Below are 20982 nucleotides of genomic sequence, written 5' to 3'. Positions count from 1 at the left end.
GTCTACCCACTGGACAGGAAGTAGCTGATTAAAAACAGTATTATTGGAATTGCTTTGAGCTAGGCTTCATGAAGAAGAAATGTTGAATAGCCAGGCCAGTGAAATATTAAAATTATGCATTCGGTTGGATTGGAAGAATGAGTTGATGAGGCATACTGCCTTGTTAGATATATACAATAATTTATTTGTTACTCAGTGAACTAGGTAAATTGTTAAAATCTCGATTTATTCCTCAAACAGTGCTTGAATGATTTGGCTAAGATTTCAGAGGGACTCAAGCCCAATAGGAATTAAAATGCCAATTTATTAGCCCAGGAGGCTTCAATATCATCCTGTCACCAGCTGTCCAGTTAGGCATTGAGTTGCTAGTGTCTTCTCTATCCTTAGGCTGCTGAAAGGTGCAAAGGATTTATAACGAATACAGGTAACACCTGGTAGTCAGAGCTCAGTAAATGTGGACTGAATGCTGAGCCTACCTGGGTACATTCATTCATTCATTCAATGTGCTCGATCGTGTGTTAGGACTCTGTTAGGGGTTTTCCAAATTTTGTAAAATTAACACATTCTTTACAGTCAGATAAAAGTTCCCTTCAAACTGAATAAGCACTGTGATCAGTGTCCGCCTGCTTTGATCATTCTTTCTGAACACCTGCATACTTGGGTTCTCATCAGCCCCTGCTGGTTTCGCTGTCTGTCAGTTTCAGAGCCTTGTTGACCAGTTCAGCCTTTCCATGTTCTTTCAGACCCTGCTGGCTGTGTCTCCTCTCTCCCAATAGCTGCATGTTAAACACGGGATGTGCTGCATGTTTTAATTTAGCCACATTGATCCCATCGATGTCTTGTCAGATACTCTGGAGCCTGTGGCCTCATCGGCCACATAGGACACATCAGAGATGGGCCCTCTGGTCTTTTGACCCTGATTATTCTTTCTTTCTGTTCTGATTTTCTTCTGGCATTATAGAATTATGTGGACAAGGAGAGCCAGAGGGAGGAGGTCAGTGCTCACAAAAACACAAGAACAAAAGAACTGCAAATTGGGACCTCTCTTCACAGGCACTTTCATTAGGAAAGTCAGTGAGGAACCATCCATCATCCTCCAGGACTCCTGGCTCAGGGCTGGCTTGGGCCAAGTGAGAGCTGTCTAGGCAGCCACTTGTCAGACCCTTTCTAGGGCCACCTCTGCAGTCACCGTGCCTTCCCCACGGGGGACCCTCCCACTGCCTTTGGGGGCTTCACATCCCACTTAGTTATTAAAGAGACAAAAGGAATGGTTGACAGAACCCATGGCTGGAGAGCACAGGTAGCCTGTGCTGGAGGGACCAGCTGTGCTTGGTGAAAGTTCACCCAGGTTTATTTTGTTTGGATGTTTTTTGTGTTGTTGAACACATCCGGAGATGATATGTACCCTAATTGCATTTCCAGAGCATTTCTTCATAATTTTGATAATCTGTTGGTTTCTAAAATTCAGGTCTTGGCATTGGGGTTTCCTCCAATACTTGAATCTGGTTTGTATGTGAAGGGGGGTTGTGACTGGGGAGTCTATGAATAATATATGCAATTTGTAACCATCTGTGGAGATGAAAATAAAATAGACTGCATTGTGTGTATGTGCATGTGTGTGTGTGTGTGTGTGTGTGTGTGTAAAATCTCTGTATTTCCATCCTGTATTTGGAATTTAAAGTTTGAAGGGAAAGTTGGTGCCTTTATCTGACCTGTCAACATTATAGATGATACTATATATTTATAAAGATATTTGCATATCTTTTATCAGATGGATGCTCTTAGTTGATTTAGTGTTCCAGTTTCTATTTGGAAAATGAATTAATATATGAAATGAAGATGAAAAGCCCCAGCCATCTGGCTTCTTGTCAGTGCTAGGTTCCTCATGTGCTTAGGATGTGTGACCTTTTTGGGTTAATGCTGGATGTAGGGCATATTCGTGAATTAGGACCTCTCTCACTTCCTTGTCTTTTGTTATCACCCACCTACAGACCTATAACGTATCTTAATCCTGGAAGTTTCTTCTGAGCTCTGCTATTCACTAGTTATCATTGTAAATGCACCTCCCTTCTTTTGAGTTTTAAATGGACATTCTCGAATACTTAATGTATCTAAATTTTAAAAAAGAATGCTTTAAGGATTTCAACAATGAAAAGAAAACTGCAAGGGTTTTTTGCATATATTCTGGTTTTCCTAAATTACAGAAGCCCTGTTCAATGGTAAGGACAGATTTTATTATGTATATTTCAAAGATTATAAAACTGATATTTAGAGATGTAAAGGATTTAAAGCTACAGCGAGTCTCAGCCCAAAGGTATGAGAATTTATTGAATCTCACAATTACTTTTTTTCCTATGACACAGCACTGCCTGTCTTCTCGAATAATGAAGTTTTAGGTGGTAGGAGAGAAGAGGCAGAGAGATTTTTGGATAGAGAAACTTACTCATACCCTGAGGATGGCCTTCTGTTCTACCTCATTCCAAGGAATAATATGGAATCAAACAATTCAGTTCTTAATCCAGCTCTGTAACTTGCTAGCCATGTGTTCTTTACAAAGTATTCAACATCTCTAGGGCCTACTTTGACATTTTGTAAAATGGAAAGACACTGAAGAATTGTTGCGAGAATTTAAGATAGGCATATAATGTTCCTAGCTTATAGCGAATAAACAAGACTTGATATTTCTGATTATTAATACCTCACACTTGCTTCCTCCTTTTGGGGGATGAGGAAGACTCAAACCCATACAAGTATTGACACACACAGAAAACTGGCTTAATTGAGGTAACGAATGATTTTTCTGTTATCAAGTAGCTGGTAATCATGTTTGGATTTTCCAAACAGGTTTTTAAATGGAGATAGAGTCCCATCTTATTGAATTCTCACACTGGGCTGCCCAAGATGCCCATCTGGAGAACTCATTTTGGGGACAAATGTGAAGCAATGATGTCAACCTCTGAAGGGTCTGATATTTTTACTCTACACGCAAGCTAATCAATTGGCCTGTTTCTTGGACATCGATGGAAGACACACATCTCCAGAGTCAAAGACAAAGGACTTGCTTGCTCACAGCACAGCAAACGGCATGAGCTGCAGCCTCATATCAGTTCCCCTTGGACCTCAAGTTTGAAAGGACATGGGCAGCCCACTGTGTCCTAGTGGTATACATCACATCTGAGGACCCCCCCCTCACTTTTGGAACCCCTAATCTTTTATAATAGGCTGCAAGCAACACTCTACAACTTTTGCCTCAGAAGTCATTTTCTCTTTTTTTTCTTAATGTTTATTTATTTATTTTTGAGAGAGAGAGAGAGAGAGAGAGAGAGAGAGAGAGAGAGAGAGAGAACACAAATACGGAGAAGGGGTAGAGAGAGACACATACACAGAATCCAAAGCAGGCTCTAGGCTCTGAGCTGTCTTGAACCCAGAAACTAGGAGATCATGACCTGAGCCGAAGTTGGACGCTCAACCGACTGAGCGACTCAGGTGCCCCTCATTCTGTTTATTATAATGGACAGGAAATAGACCTGCCCTTGGCTCTGGAGAAATGTCTTCTAAGGCTACTTGCTTTACAAACGTCCTTATAAAGATAGTTCAGTATAAACAGAGTCATGTTTATACTGTGTTACATGTGTTTCTGTTACATGTGTTTATACTGTGTTACATGTGTTTCTGTTTCTGTAGAAACAGAAAAGGCCTGTAGAGAATTGTCTCCCCACAAATGGCGCACACATTCATCGTTGATGAATACCCACTGAGTACCTATTATATATTAGTCAATTGAAATATAAATGGAATTTTATTTCATTAAGCATTTCATAGTGTATTATGCAGTGGAGTCAGGGACAAAAAAAATGTTGGTAAACTGCTTAGAGTCAGAGGTTCTTCCATAACCTTTTCCAGAATTTCTTTCCTTTGAGAGCACTGATTGATCTTCCGGATTCTCATTCTCCTTTAGTAAACTGGCCACACTTTACATTTATATTTTTAAAGTTCTCCTTTCCTCAGCTGTTTAAAATATTTGTTGGGGCACCTGGGTGGCACAGTCGGTTGGGTGTCCGACTCTTGCTTTGGGTCATGATCTCATGGTTCTTGAGTTTGAGCCCTTTGTTGGCTCTGCACTGGCAATATGGAGCCTGCTTGGGATTCTTTCTCTCTGTCTCTCTTCTTTCTGCCCCTCCCTTTTTCTCAAATAATATTAATGATGATAATAATAATAATAAATTATTTGTTATTGAGCACTTACTATTGTACCAGGCATCACTGATGCCTTTTGCAAGTTCGATACTGTTATTTCTATTTCACAGGCAAACTTAAGTGATAAGGCAGCTTAACCGGGGTCACAAGGGTGATTAGTAGCGGGAATTGTACTGAAAGATCTTCTTTACAGTTCTTTACAGTTTCACTAAAAAAAGAAAGAAAAGCATAACGATTTTTTCATGAACTTCTTCCTTCTTGAAATATAGGAGGGGGAGGGGAGGGATGGGTGTAAATGGAATAGGCAACTGAGAAGCAAAGGCAGAAAAACTGGGGAAACATTATCTTCACACTTTATGTTCACCATTTAAGTTGCTAAATATACAAAAGGTGCTTGGGGAAAGCTATAAAATAATTAATAGCGCATGGGAGGAACATTTATATTTCAGTTGTCTACATTTAAGAAATACTTTGCATATCTGTTCAAGGCTTCTGATCCTGGTCTTGAATATGAATGAGAATGAAGCCAACAAAGGAAGCCCAGAGGCAAGAAAAGCCAATTAGAGGGCCTCAGATAGGGCATCTCAATGCCGTAGAGTCCCAGGTATGACTTTGTGGCCAAGCTGGGTTGAAGTCCAAATCTGGTTTTGTCTGTTTTCTCACTGAGAATCAAGTCCCCTTCGGGGCCTCCTCTGAGATTTACCAGTGATTGCTTCAGACTGGGCCCATAATTTCCCTGCATAATTGGCTTTTGTGGGCCACAGGCGATATAAAGATTACTGGGCCCTGAGCAGTCACTTTATAAATTTTCAGATGCACTAATTAGGTTGATGTGTGCTACAATCCTAGAAGGAGAGAAAACAAATAATTTTCAACTTACCTAAACTCACAAGACCTTGAGGGTTCTGCTTTCTGTTAACATTAGAGCAAAAATTAACTTTCATCTTTAAGTGAAGTTACAAACTTATGTTAAAGACCTGGAGGCTTTGCCTTACGTTGTACTTATCACCCCAGTAGCTCAGACGGTCAACAGAGCAGGTACTGTGGTTTCCAGTGTAACGCAGGAGACCACCTATGCAGAGTTTAAGCACTTCTTGAAGCTGGCCACTTAATTGCGGTTAAAACCGAGACTAGAAACAAAGGCTTTCCACTAGATGGCGCTGTGCACCAAGATAGAGGGTTAGTGCTGCCCTGCCGGTGTTCCCAGAGCTTGTTTATCAGTATCCAAGCCTAAAAGAGCTTTTCTCCTTAAAAACTAAAAAAAGAAAGCCTCCTTTTATGTTCCAGGGTCTTCCTTAACTTCACTCAGCTCAACTGTAATTTAGTGTGGCTAGTAACAAGGCACAGATCTGAGCACAGTATTCCTGAAATAGATGTCCATTTTGGAGGCAGCATTTATAAAGTAAATTTTTTTAAAAAATTACAAAATTTAAAGTTCGGAAGATTGGGTCACTTTTTTTAAACTTTAGTTTACATGATTAAAATTGAAATAGGTGTCAAGAAAATAAGTATGATATCCCAGACAAAATATGGGCTAGATGGAAACAAGAATAAGCAATTAAAAGAAAAGTTCCAAAAGAAAATCATACATACTATTAGGCTACAATTTTGGTAAAGTAAGACAGACCAAGCTATACGGAGAAATACTATCTTGAAACTTTATTCTCTTTGAATTACAGATATCCAAGGAATACCGTAATAGTGTTGGAATTGCAGCTTCTTTTAATTAATGCACTCTTTCTATTCTAAATAGCCTTTTAAAAGATATAAAGCTTATAAATACCAGAAAACATTGGCCATGTGCTTGGGTTTAGTCCTAGTTACTGTATTGCAATCTCTTTGTTGATAGTTTGCATGATAAATGTTTCTGTTCTGGTCCCTGTTGAGAATTTTTTTTTTAAAGAGCCTTTAAAAAAATAATTAATAGACTTAATTTTAAAAGTATGTTTAGGTTTACAGAAAATTTGCTCAGAAAATGCAGGGAGTTCCTAGATCCCTCTCTTTGTGCCAATTTTCCTTATTATTAACATCTTGCATTAATGTGATGTATTTGTTATCACTGCGGAAACAATATTGACACATGTTATTCTCAACTAAAGTCTGTAGTTTAATTAGGGTTTGCTCTTTGTGTTGTACATTTCTGTGGGTTTTCAAAAATGTTCAGTGTCATGTACCATTATAACATCATACAGAATAGTTTTACCACCTGAGAACTACTCTGTGCCCTACCTCTTCGTCCCTCCTTCCCCCACTACCAACCTTGATTCACCCGTGATTAGATAGATGGAGAGAGAGATATAGCTCGGGTTTTTTGTTGTTGTTGTTGTTCATTTTGTTTTGTTTTTTTCCTGTCACTATAGTTTTGCCTTTTCTAGAATGTCATATAATTAGAATCATTGTATTTAGCCTCTTATTTTTTTTAGAATTAATAACAAATTTATTACATTTGATTTATGCAAGAAGACAATTACACTTCCATATACCTCAACTACCAATTAGAAATTGAAATTAGAAATTGTCCATTCATAGTAGCAACAACGACAACAAAAAACACTCTTTAGGATTAAATGTAGAAAAGTATATGCAATACTTTAATGGAGAAAATTGTACAACTCTTGTGAAGAATGTAAAATTTGACCTTGCAAATCCCATGGAATATACGAGACTAAGAGTGAACCCTAAGGTCAACTACAGATAAATCAATGCAGGTTCATCCTTGGTTCAAACAAACAAACAAACAAACAAGCAAGTGTACTATTCTGGTGAGTGATGTTAGTACTGGGGGAGGCTATACACAAGTGGGGACAGGGAGTAGATGGGAAGTCTCTGTGTTGTAGACCTAAAACTGCTCTAAACAATGAAGTCTTAGCCTTTTCAGACCGACCCCTTTCACTTGGCAATATGCATGTATGATTCCTCCGTGTCTTTTCATGGCTGGTAACTCTTCTTTGTATTATTATTACTGAGTAATATCCCATTGCATGGATGTACCAGTTTGTTTACCCATTCACCTATTGAACGACATCTTGATTGCCTCCAGTTTGGGCAACTATGAGTAAAGCTGTGATGATCACTTGCATGCAAGTTTCTGTGTGAACATATGTTTTCAAATCATTCAGTACATACCTAGGAGCATGATTGCTGGGTCACATCAATGTGTGTTTAGCCTTATAAGAGATTGCCAGACTGTCTTCCAAAGTGGCTCAACCACTTAGCATTCCCATCAGCAAGAATGAGAGCTCCTGATATTTTGTATCCATGTTGGCATTTAGTTTTGTTGGTGTTTTGGATTTTAGCCATTCTTAGGAGAATGCAGTAGTATCTCATTGTTTTAAAGGGTTTTTTTTTTTTAATGTTTATTTTTGGGAGAGAGACCAAGCATGAGCGGGGGAGGAGCAGAGAGAGAGGGAGACACAGAATCTGAAGCAGCTTCCAGGCTATGAGCTGTCAGCACAGAGCCCCAAGCAGGCCTTGAACTCACGAACTGTGAGATCATGACCTAAGCCAAAGTCAAATACAGTACACCCAGGTGTATTGTACCTCATTGTATTAATGTGCAATTGAGCATCTTTAGTATTGGCCATGCTGTTTTCTTTGCTGAGGTGTCGATACAGATTGTTTGCCCATTTTCTAAATTGGATTGTTTTCTTACTGTTGAGTTTTAAGAGTTCTTTGTATGGTTTGGATATGTCTTTCTGCAAATATTTCCCCTAGTCTATTGTTTGTCTTTAGTTCTCTTTAAAGGACTTGCTGTTTTGGACCTATTTTAAAACCATCTTGTGCTAACATGAAAGTTTCATTTCTTCTCTTCCTTCTTATGGCCCCTGCATGTAAAATAAGCCTGTGGATTTTCAGGCAGTTTCTGCTTCTAGATAGGAAAGACAGTTTCCTCTCTAAGCATCAAGTTTCTCATATGTAAATACAGAGAAGTTGGATTGGATTGTTTCTGAGTTAGCACATAGCTTGAATGTGCTGTGGATCTATTTGATGACTACAGATTCTAGGTAGGCAGGGAGTTTCTGAAAGGTTATTTTCTCTACATGGGTGTTATTACTGGGGGCTTTTGTGCGTCTTCACATATATTGAGGTCAGAAATGGAGGATTCATTCTGTCTTGGCCTGGGTACTACTCAGTCCTGTTTAAAAATTTTTTGTATGTTTTTTAATTTATTTTTTTGAGAGACAGAGACAGCACAAGCAGGGGAGGGTCAGAGACAGAGGGAGACACAGAATCCGAAGCAGGCTCTAGCTAAGGGCCCAACGCGGGGCTTGAACCCACAAACCGTGAGATCATGACCTGAGCCGAAGCCGGATGCTTAACCGAGTGAGCCACCCAGGCTCTGGAATTCAACTTAGCTTATCTTTGAAGCTCATTTCCATTTCTTCCCTTTGCCTGGGGGTCAACCACCCCAAACCCATGCATCATCACCAGATCCTAGCTCCAGCTCCTCTACCAAACCTTACTGACCCCATGTTAGAAAGAAAAAAAAAAGTTTTAATTTCCCAGAGATCCTAAATACCCTTGATGCGTCTCTGCCTTCCTAGACCTATTTTTCTGCACATTCCTCCCATGTTCTAGGCACTTGTTCAGAAACAATCAAGCTTTCACTATAGCTCTTAACTTTGCCCATGAGGTTTGTTCTCACCCTTATTTTTGCAGACCTGGTAACTTGTCATTCAGATCTCTACCAAATACCACTTCCTGGAACTTTCTCTGACTCCTAAACCCAAAGTAGACAGTGTTATCCCTTTTCCTTCTTCCCTTCCTTTGTTTCTGGCTTCTGTTAGAATGACTGAGATTTTAATTTAGTTTTTTACTCTATCACTTTGCAAGTAATCCATATAATTTGTTTTCTTCTGATGGTTTCTCTTATATTTTAAACATATCCACTCACTCCCCAAAGGCTAAAGTTAATTTGTGTCTTTTCCTCCTCTGAAGCATCCTCTGAAGTTTAATCATGATTTTTGTCTTTTTTTTAATCTTCAATATACATGTCTGCTTCCCAATGTTTGCCATCTTTTTTCTTCCTTCTTGCATTCCACTTCTTTTGTTTTCTTTGTGTACAAGTATATCTCTTGTATAGTTACTTTATTCAGGATTTACAAAGAGTTAGCCCTCTACTTCTTGTATTTATGAAAGTATTTTATTTTGCACTTTGCTCTTGAGTGATTATTTTGTTCCTTGTCAAAATCTAGTCTGACAGTAATTTCCACATTATTCTAAAGATGTGAATCTTTGGTTTTATGGCATCTGTTATTGTTTATAAAAATCTATATTATTAGTTTACCATTCCTTTTTAGAGATATAGTCATCTTTTTTGGGAGCATTTAGGATTTTTCTTTCTCACTGCCATTCTGTGCGTGTTCATTTGGAGATATCTAGTGTGGATTGATTCCTTCATTTGTCTTGCTTGGGACCAAGTACACTTCTCAAATATCAGAATTAACAACTTTCATTGATTTCCATTCCAGTCTTTAATATTTCCCTTCTTGTGCTTACATTGTATTTTATTTTCTCTTTTTTTTTCTATAGTGTCTTAAAATTTTTGTTTGTTTGAGAATTTATTCAAGCATGAATGGGAGAGAGGCAGGGGTGAGAGAGAAAATCCCATGCTGGCTCCACGCCCAGCACAGTCTGACATGGGGCTCAATCATGACCTGAAATCAAGAGTCTGATGCTCAACCCCCTGAGCCACACAGGCACCCCATGGTGTCTTAAGATGGAAGCTAAGGTCATTAAATTGAGGCCTTTGAGTTTCTAGATTTCTTTGTTATTCATTTCTAATTTAATTCCACTGAGGTAAGGGAAAGTAGTTTTCTTCTCATCACTGCTTTTGAGAAAATTGATTATCATGTGCCTTGGTATAATTTTCTTTATATTCTTGAACTTGGGATCCATTAGTTTATAGTTTTCATCGGGTTTTGGAAAGTTTTGGTCATTATTACTTTAAATATTTTTTCTGCCCCTCTCCCTAAGGACTTCAATTATACATTTATTTAGATTGCTTATCCCACAGTTCATTGAGGCTCTTTTTAATTTTTTTTTTATTACTCTCTTTCCTTTTGGATAGTTTTTATTTCTCTGTCTTCAAGTTCACTGTCTTTTATCCGCAATGGCTAATCCACCACTACATACACACTGTGTAGTTTTTTCTTCTCCAACATTGTAATTTTCAACTTTAGATGTTTGTTATTCTTTTATTCATATTATCCATAGTGCTACTTAGTTTTCTTTTTTTTTTTTTAATTCTTTTTAATGTTTTTATTTATTTTTGAGAGACAGAGAGAGATAGCGTGAGCAGGGGAGGGTCAGAGAGAGAGGGAGACACAGAATCCAAAGCAGGCTCCAGGTTCTGAGCTAGCTGTCAGCACAGAGCCCAATGTGGGGCTCAAACCCACAATCGTGAGATCATGACCTGAGCTGAAGCCAGACACTTAACCGACTGAGCCACCCAGGCACCCCCTTAGTTTTCTTTTTTGAACACCTGGAATGCAGTTACCTTTTAAAAATGTTAGTAATTTTATTATTTCTTTTCTATTTGTTTATTCTCTTTTGTGTTTCTCTTTACCTTTTCTTTTTAACCATCTTGTAATTTACTTGAACTTTATTATAATTCCATTTTCATTTACATCTGGTATTATTAATTATAATGTTGTATAGTGTTTTTATATATAAATACGTAACATATCACAGTCTACTTGTATCAACATTTTATTACTTTGAGTTAAATGTAAAAACCTTACTTACATTTAGGTCCCTTTATACTTCCCACTTTTAAGGCACAGATGTTTAGTATCTCCTATATGTGTATTGAGTATCACAGCAGAGGCTGTTACAATTTTTGTTTCATCCATCATGTATAATACAAGGACAGGAGAGTCTATTCTATTTACACCTATTTTTACCCATTCTTTTTCTTTTAAAAATATTTATTTGTTTACTTATTTATTTATTTATTTACTTACTTACTTATTTATTTATTTATTTAGAGAGTTTGTGAGGGTGAGGGAAGAGAGAGAGGGAGAGAGAATCCCAAGCAGGATCTGCACTATCAGTGCAGACCCTGACATGGGGCTTGATCTCATGAACCATGAGATCATGACCTGAGTTGAAATCAAGAGTTGGATGCTCAACAGACTGAGCTACCCAGGTGACCCCCTTTAATTGTTGTTTAAGAAGTCTGTTGGCAGGGTGTGTGGGTGGCTGAGTCAGGTAAGCATCTGTCTTCGGCTCAGGTCATGATAACACAGCTTGTGAGTTCAAGCCCTATGTTGGGATCTGTGCTGACAGCCCAGAGCCTAGAGTCTGCTTCAGATTCTGTGTCTCCTTCTCTCTCTGCCCCTCCGCTGCTCTTGCTCTGTCTCTCTCTCTCAAAAATAAATAAGCTTTTAAAAACAGGGAAGTTTGTTGACAAAGAAGTTTTTTAGTTTCATTTATTCTGAGAATGTCTTTAGTTTTCTCCTCATTGCTCAAAATTATTTTCACTAGATACAGAATTCAGTGTTGACAGTTCCTTTGTTTCAGCATTTGAAAAATGTTGTGGCTCTTTTATGCCACTTTCTTCTGGCTTCCAGGGTTTCTGTGACAAATCTGCTGTCATTTGAAAAGTTTCTGTCCCCCATAGAACAGACTAACTTCTTTCAGGAGTTTTTCTTTGTCCTTGGTAATAAGTTTGATTATGATATATCTAGGTGTGAACTTCTTTGGCTTTATTCTGTTTAGGGTTCGCTTATCTGCATCCACTATTCTGCATACATACTTATCATCATATGAAAGGTTATGCCTTTCACTAAACTTGGAAATTTTTCAGCCATTATATCTGAATATTTTTGCAGCTCCACATCTTTCTTTTCTTTCTGTATAGATAGTGATACAGATGTTAATGTTAGATCTATTGTTATTATCCCAAATGTCCCTGCAGCTGTCTTCATTTCTTAAAATCTCTTTTCTCTCTTGTGTTCATATTGGGTAATTTCTATTAATATGTCTTCAAGATCACTCATTATTTTCTCTGTTGTCTCCAGTCTACCTTTGAGCCTGTTCTGTGAGAGTTTTTTATTTTGGTTACTCTATGTTTCATCTCCACATTTTTTTCTTTGGTTATTTTTATGTCTTCTATATCTTTACTGAGATTTTCTATTTTTCATTTTAAGAGTCTTTAGCATTGTTAGTAGTAGAATTTTTATGAATACTGCTTTAAAATTCTTGTCAGATGATTACAGCACCCGAGTCATCTCTGTTGGTATCTATTGATTGTCTTTTCTCAGGCATTTTGTGATTGTCCTAGTTCTTGGCATAGGAGTGGTTTTCAGTTGTATCCTGGACTTTTGTGACATTATGTTGTGAGACTCTGGATCTTCCTTTTTTTTTTTTTTAAACTGACACTCATCCTGTTTAGGTACAGTGCATAGATCCAGGTTGGGGAGGGAATGTTTAGTTCCCTGTTTGGCCCTGGTGACACTACCCTGGCAAAAGAGAAGACTGATTTATACTGTATCATTGCATAGCAGTGTGGGATGGGTAAAGCTTCTGGTTGGGCCCTGCTCATGTCTCCTTGGAGAAAGTGGAGCATGAACTTGTACCTCCTTGGTGCTGAGGCATGGGCACATAAGCCCGGCTACCCAGTGGCCGTGCCATCAACGCTGTGGTGGGGAGGGTGGAGCACCACTGACATCTTCTGCGGGTGGAGCTGAATACTTCACTACTTTGTTGGCCCCACAGATAGCACATTGCATTTTTCCATTGTTTTCCAATGGTGTTTGGCTGGGGTAAGGCGAGAAGTCTCAAAAATATTTCCTGTTTTGTTAGGCTGGTCTTTTCCTATTATTTTCCCTAGCAAGAAGCTTTATTTTGGAGCTTCGTGTCTGTCTGGAGTTCTGTGTTTCAAGCTTCTCCAGCACCATCCCTGGGATATATGGAAGACGAAGGGAGAACCCAGGAAACTCACTGCTGTGTTGTATCTCAAGTCCTTGTATTCTTTCTACCTTTTAGAGACTTCCTGTGGTTGTTTTTTATATTATGTCGGAATTTTCTATTTGTCATAATAACTATTTTAGTATTCTTGTTTGATAATTATAACATTTGTGCTGGTTATAGGTTAGTTTCAATTGTTTGATTTCTTTTTTCCTTATTATGGGTTGTGTTCTCTGCCTTCTATAATTAGATGCCAGACAGACATGATGAATTTTATTTTGGGGGGTTCTGGATATTTGTGTATTTTTATAAATGTATTTGAATTCTTTTAGTACACAGTTAAATTACCTGAGAATAGTTTGATCCTTTTGGGTGTAATTTTTAAAATTTGTTAGGTGGGACCAGAATAGCATTATATCTGGGCACACTCTTGTTCTGTCATCTGAGAAAGTCATATTTCCTGTCCCTGGGATATCACCCTTCTTCATTGCTTGATGTCTAATCTCTTGAAAATTATTTATGCATTGCCTTATAATTAATTAATTAAATTAATTAATTAAAAGCTAATTAATTAATTAAAAGCTTATTTATTTGGGGGATGGAGAGTGGATGCATGAGCAAGGGAAGGACAGAGAGAGAGGGAGAGAGAAAATCCCTAGCATGCTCTAAGCTGTCAGCACAGAGCCTGACTCGGGGCTTGATATCATGAACTATGAGGTCATGGACCTGAGCCAAAGTAAAGAGTTGGGCACTTAGCCACCTGAGCTACCCAGGCACCCCTACACATTGCCTTTTAAGAGTTTATTTCAGGGGAGGGTAACTGGTTCTAGTTACTTAGTCTTGGCCAGAAGCAGAAGTTTCATTGGCAGCCTTAAAAGGGGGAAAATTAACAAAAAATAAAAATGAAGTTTGGGATACAAATGTGAGGAAATTAGCAAAACGTAGAATCAGATGAAATTAGAGGTCTTTATGATAATCTTCCAGAAATACTTATTACCAAATCAACCGAAATTGTGTTTCTTTCACTCCTAGTTCCATCCTTCAATTAATACTTAATACCACCAGTGCTAGAAGATGCAGCTAGAACAACAAACTGTCCAGTGTCTGGTTTTAGCTTTCTCTAAGGGCCAATGGAAATAAACCAATTCCCTTCTTTCATTTCCACTAAATCCCACCTCTTTTCCAGGGACAAATTCAAGTAGTCTTGGAATCTCTTGGAAGCTATACTAACTTCCTTCTCCATGTATCCAGTGCTCAGAATGATTAACTTTGCTTTCATAGATGCAGAGAATATTATAATTGGAAGGATGTTTAGAGATTAAAAAAAAAGTATCATTTTACATGCAGAGAAAGAAAAGTGGGGTATGGGGAGACCTAATCAGTGCAAATGATAGTACTAAATGCAGTAGAGTGAAATGGTCAAGGGAAGAATTCCTCTTCATGTATCACGGATTGGGAAAACCAAGTTTGTGAAAATAAGATGAGTTTTCAATGTTTTATAAAGTGATAGAGGTGGATCATTTGGGCATAAAATGAGTGTGTGTGCATGCATGTGTGTGTGTATTTTCATACTTACAGTTCTTTCTTGAAAATGAGCTGCTATTTTCTGGTGCTCAAATAAGGACTCCTTTTGCAGTAGTCCTGGAGTAACTTATAAGAAATCAATGAACTATCTGACTCATATAATTCATTATATTCTTATACAGAAGCTAGAAATGGGTATCTCCATCCTATCTCTGAAATATAAATCATGAACAAGGCTTATATAATAAGAGGAAAACCTCTTCTCCATTGCAACATTGCACATTTCCTTCCAGTTTTAACCCCTCAGTATACTGTGACCACCTGTGATATGTGACCTTAACTCAGAGAGTTTCACTGGGTGGTTCTCATAAAGACAATTGTGGAGTGAGGCTTTTCTAGACTTTTTGGTACAATTATAGGCACTTGAGGCATCCTTCTCATGTGCAACATCTATGACTTGACAGATCCTGAAAGCCATGATGCCTTATAATTTATACCAACCGTGTTTAGAGGGCCAATAATTAAAGTAAAACATCCCCAAAGAAAGAATTACAGGTTATATAATTAGATGTCTCTGTTGAACAAATTAAAAAAATATTGGCAGGACATGAGAAAAACTACTAATTAAACTGGTTTTGATTCCAGATCCCTGGTATTTGAGAACTCTCCTAATACCCACAGTGGCCACCACACCTACCATTTTATCCTGGTCAGGTATAATGCCATCAGAGCAAATGGTTTGTAAAACAGAAAATAGCAAAGACAAATTCTGAATAATGAAATGATCTTAGTATCAATTTCTGGTTCCTTTGGTTCAAGGATGCTAAAGTTTGACATTTCCCATGGTAATGTCCCAAAGAACATTCCTGAGATTGCTTCTTGGAGTTCTTGTAACTAGATTTATATTGGCCTGTGGGATTCAGTTGTTGACTCCCTGTTTGCCTGATTCAGTATTATTCACATGCTAGAGGCTCAGGTCATGTTTGTGGTTGATATGCACATCCTACTGTAACTGTTGGGGTAATGAAAAATCTACTTCCAACTTGGAAGTAGATAGAGATGGTGGTTGTAACAACATTGTGAATGTGCGAGATGCCACCGAATTGTTGACTTTAAAGTGGTTATTTTTATGTTACGTGAATTTCACAAACTGAATTTTGACAAGGGAGGTAGGAAAGGGAGTGACTTGTCTCTAAAAATAAGCCTGTAGGAAGGATTATTACTCTGTAGCTTGGGGACTCCGAAAATACACAAATACATTTTTGAAAATTGTGTGTAAAATAATGAGTGTGCACGTATATGGTATCTATGCATGCTTATGTATATGCTGTCTATTTTGACTTTCTAGAAAGCTGTCTTGTTTACTTAATGCTTTTATATAAAATATGTTATAAAGTTTTAGATAAAGAATATTCTAGAAAGATGCGTTCTGGCCATGCAAATACATTTTGTGATGATAATATAAAAATTTGTGACCAAATGAGATAGAATATCTGAGAAAGAAAATGACATTTAAAAATATTAGGTATAAAAAAGTATGAAGCACCACGTCACACCCAGGAATTTCTGTATCTAAGATAGTATTTGCCAAATGGTTTTTTGTAACAGACAAAGAGACAAACAAACAAAAAAATACCTTATTATTAACAACAAAATAAAGGGGATAGGGTGAGTGAGAACCTCATCTTGAAGGGCCTCCCTCCGGCCACATGATGGCTGCCAGCCTCACTGAGTGCATTTATGTGTGAGCGTGTGTCGCTCTTCTAGAAACATAGAATGAGTAAGCGCTTGCCAAGAAGCCCAGCCCAGCAGCAGCAGAGCCATTATTAAACTGTAGCCCCAGAGCCTCCCAGTTTTATTTTATTGTTTCTGGGATGAGAGTGCCATGCAGCTTTTAGGCAACTTTCTTTCCAAGCAATTAAGTCCCCCATCTCCCCATCTCAGAAACCACAAAAAGGAAGCACATAAGCAGGGGGAGGCGGCCGCGTGGTGGGGGTTTCCAGGTTATTTATTACCTTAATAACTCTGGGTTCCTCCCAGCCCGCCTCAGACTCCTGTTTCTGTCAGGCTGGCGAGGACAAACGATCCCTTAATTGTAGGGTTTGTGGGCTGAAGTGGGTACCAAGCACAGTTTATTGTCCAGGAAAGGCTGTTAAGTAAGACGATGTGATAGTGCCCTGGACAATACGTCATTAAACAGAAATTAAAAGCAGAAAACTTTCAAGTAGCCAGTCTCTAACTTGTATTAACTACTTAAAGGCAAGGTTGGTTGTGTCTGGAGCCCAGGGTGAATCGGGAGAACGGTTAGTCAGACAAGCAGGAGACCAGAAGTGGCTGTGGAGTCATCGTGTGTGTCCTGTCCTCTGAGACCACGTCCCTGGCTTGCTCCATCTGGACAGCGGCGGCTGTCATGCCTGGGGACTGGAGGCCGCCAACCCCCCTGGCAACATGTTCTCTACTATTATTTCATTTGAACTTTATTACATCTTTGCAATGTACTGGCCCCGTTCCTATAGCCACACGAGGAGGTGGGCAGGGCCTTTGGGACTTGCTTAGGTCACACAGTCAGGTGACAGCCCTGCTGAACGTGGGCCACCTCTTCTCAGCTGCTCAGTTTCACTGGGAGCGGATACCTCTAACCTCAGGGAGTCAGTCTCAGACTCCAGCTTGGGTGCTTTTAGGCAGAGTGATATTCTCCTGTGGATTAGAGTACAATCCTCCCCCCCCCGCCCCCGGTTTAAGGAAGAGAATAACTGAAGAACTTTGAATAGTGATCAGTCAAGTGATCCCTGCTTCTAACAGCATGACAGAGACCTCAGAGAGCAAGTGAATAAATAATAAGAGAATGGAAACTTCAACCTGCCTTTACTTACAGCTCTACTGAACCACACTCTTCGCCTGTCTGGTCTCACTTTGCTCTTTTAACCTAATCTCTTTAAAAAAAAAATGTTTATTTATTTTGAGAGAGAGAACATGAGCGGGGTGGGGGGGGGCGGCAGGGGAGCGCAGAGAGAGAATCCCAGGCAGACCCTGCACTATCAGCCCTGCACTGTCAGCGCAGAACCTGACACGGGGCTCCATCCCATGAACTGTGAGATCACGACCTGAGCCAAAATCAGGAGTAGAATGCCTAACTGACTGAGCCACCAGGTGGCCCTTCATTCCTCTTCAGATGTCTTCTTCTCTATCTGCTCCTCCTTATTTGTGACCTTTCCTTACTCCCCCTATTTCTACTGTCCCCAACCCCTATTCCAACCAGCCTCTTTGTTCCCTTTCAGTCTGAGAGTTTGCTGACGGTTCTCATTTCTACTTTTCCTTTCCTCTTCCTCTTCCTACCTTTCCTTCCACTTTCTTCTCTTCCAACTTATATAAACATGAAACTGAAGAATAATATGTATTTTCAGCCCATATTGGTTGTATTGAATCTATTAGTGTAAGCTGTTAATTAAAAATAGGAAATGTGAAGCATTTTATATTTCTCTAAGTGAAACAGCAACAGATAAATCACAATCATTCTTATATATAGCTCTGAATTTTTTTTTCCTAGGAGGTAAGTAATTCTCAGAAGTCGTTCCCTACCCCACTAAGATTTTTAGAAAATGGAAAAAAAAGGATTCTCAACATGTTTCTAATCCTGTGTTATCTGCTCAATTTTGTATTTCTCAGATTAAACTGAATCCTATTTGCTCTTATTTAGTCCACGGCTGAGAGTGGTGTTTTTCTCCTAACGATGCCCTTGAGTAGACAGTTGAGTAAAGACCCTGACATCCCAATTCTTCCTTCGGTTTTAAAGACGTTTGTCTCCACTGTTCCTCTCTGCTCATATTCTGTCTTTCTTAAGCAAGATTATTCAAAACTCGTAAATAAGGCAGAAGGACTCCTCGATGGCCCTTTCAGTGTCATCCCAGAGCATTTTGTCACGTTCACCTAGGGGTCGTCTCACTTTGAGGAAGGTAACTTTGTTTGGTTTATTATTTATTATTAGATTAAGGCTCAGATTCTCTAAAATTGGTTGGTAAATTGTGGAAGATTTATGTGTTGCAAATGGTTTTTATTAGGTAGAAAAAATACCTCCAGGGGCTGTGGTTTTATTGTCCTGTAGGACATTAACTGGTTTTCAATCTAAGTTTGCAGTCTTCTTTTTTTCAGCTCCTTCAGATTGGCTTCGCCATTCTGCTGGTTCCTTTATTAAAGAGTTAAATACATCTTTGACTCATCTCTCTGCTCATATGACAGTTAACTTATTGAAAAATGTTCTGATATCTTCAAATTTAGCTCAGGCGACACTTCATGCAGGGACCTTCCCTTATTATTTCTGCAACATCCATCTTGCCTTTCACAGAGTTTTTGTAATTGATTCAACTGAGTTAATACCTCTTTATTTACAAAAAAAGTGTACTATTTTAGAGACAGAAGCAGTGTTGTATACTTCTTCTGTATCCAATTCTTATCCATCAATGAAAACAGAGACAGTCTCCTTAAATGTTTATTGGATTGGATAGAATTGAACTGAATCTGTCTCAATTGTCTTCAGCCTTAGGCTGCTAACAATAGCTTGCATGGAAAGAAAGCTTTAGTGCTCACAGAGTATTAGTTTCTAGAGCTCTCCGTTATTGTCTCTTGGGAATATTTACACTGGCTAGTTTTTGCTCTCATAGCTGTCCATCTCTGGCCCAATTTTGGAGCCTTTCCAGGAATCTCTTGGTAAGCAGCAGAACAGATTTGAGTCATTTTGCTTAATGCCAGTAAAATGTCACCTGGGTGCCACCTCGGGGTGCTGGGCTGGAACTAACAGCATTATCCCTTCCTCATCTATGAGCTGTGTCCACACTGGCTAGATGCTGCCTGGGTATTACAAAGAATGTAACATTCGTGTTCTCCTTTTTTTTTTTTTTTTTTTTTTGTTTTCATATGTTGAAATTAATGTGTCATTGTGAAGATTCTAAACAGATGGGAAAAGGTCAAGGTTTCTTTGTTGCTAAGTATGTTTCCATGGCTACAGCAATATATGTGCATTATCAGAAAGCGTCGTTTGTTTGGCAGTGATGGCTCATTAGCGGAGGGAGGAGCCCCCCTTTGGTGGTTCTGGGTGGTTTATTTCTGTTTTACTTTTCATCTTGTTCTGAGAACCATAGTGATAGATTGGAAGACAAATACACCTAGTAGCTGTAGGTGAAGAATACCTACAACAGCTTAACACTTCCATATAAATGACCCAAACAGTTTAATTGGGACACCTGAGCAGAGATTAAAAACGAAGCAATGTCTAAACCACTGTATGTCTGGGTTTTGCTTGTCTTACGGATTCAGCACTTTGTGGAATGCCTGCCCTTTCTTTTCTTCTACTTCTTGGTACTTGCTGCCAGGACATAAGGGAAGCCCCATTTCCCTCCCCCTGGATTTTCCGAGATATAGTGTCCTTCAGACTTGTTGCTTTTGTCCTGTCCTGGTTGGTTTTGCTCTAAGGTATTTCTGTGGTTGCAGTAGGGAGCATGTGAAGAGGAGTACATTGGGTCAGGCAGTATTAGGATTGACACAATTGACCACGTTGATCCCAAAGGAAGAACCTGTAGTGAGGATTTTTGGATACAAATGCATGGCAAATTGAGATTTAATTCATATCGAATCCAGGAGATTTGGATACAGGTGAAATAGCAGTGAGTGTCTTTGAGCAGTAGGGATGCTGGAAGTCAGACCCATGGCAAGCTACCTATTGGGTTGCAAGCCAGATCCCAGTCAGTAGCTAAGAATTTCAGGGACATAGCCTAGGTCCCAGCAAGAGGAATTGATAAGACAGGCTTCAAGGGGTATCATCTGAGGGAAACTGAGGTTTCAACTCTAGTAATCACATAGAGTAGGCACTGATGCTTAGGATAGCATTCCACACTTAAGAGTGGCAGAGGTAATTCCAGATTCTACTAGCCACTGGAGTCAGCAAAGTCCTGCTCACCTTCATAAGGACTCATTGTATACATGTGACGGGTCTGGGATGTATTTGTCTCTTCATTTGCAGTCTCTAGCACCAGGGCTGCTTCTCTGCCAGGTTTGGTGACTAGGGTAGTAAACATGTGATCTGGGATGGTAGTACCTGAGGGGTGGAGGGTTAATCCCTCTCACTTTGAGTAACCGGGAGAGCCAAGAACAACCTTTGCCCACCTCTGCCACCCTCAGTCTGTATCCTGGTGTCTCTGGAAAATGATGGATAGTTTCTAGAGTGAAATGCTGGAGTGACAAGTGGTAATTTGGAGCCACAAGAATGGAACTGTTTGTTCTCCTTTATCAGCCACCAAGACTGACTGATTTAAGACAGTCTTCTCTGTTTTCTGGCCTCAGGCTCCTCATTGGTTT

The sequence above is a fragment of the Suricata suricatta genome, chromosome 14 (genome assembly GCF_006229205.1).
Source record: "Suricata suricatta isolate VVHF042 chromosome 14, meerkat_22Aug2017_6uvM2_HiC, whole genome shotgun sequence".
Lineage (NCBI taxonomy): Eukaryota > Metazoa > Chordata > Mammalia > Carnivora > Herpestidae > Suricata > Suricata suricatta.
This window is presented reverse-complemented; position numbering follows the sequence as displayed.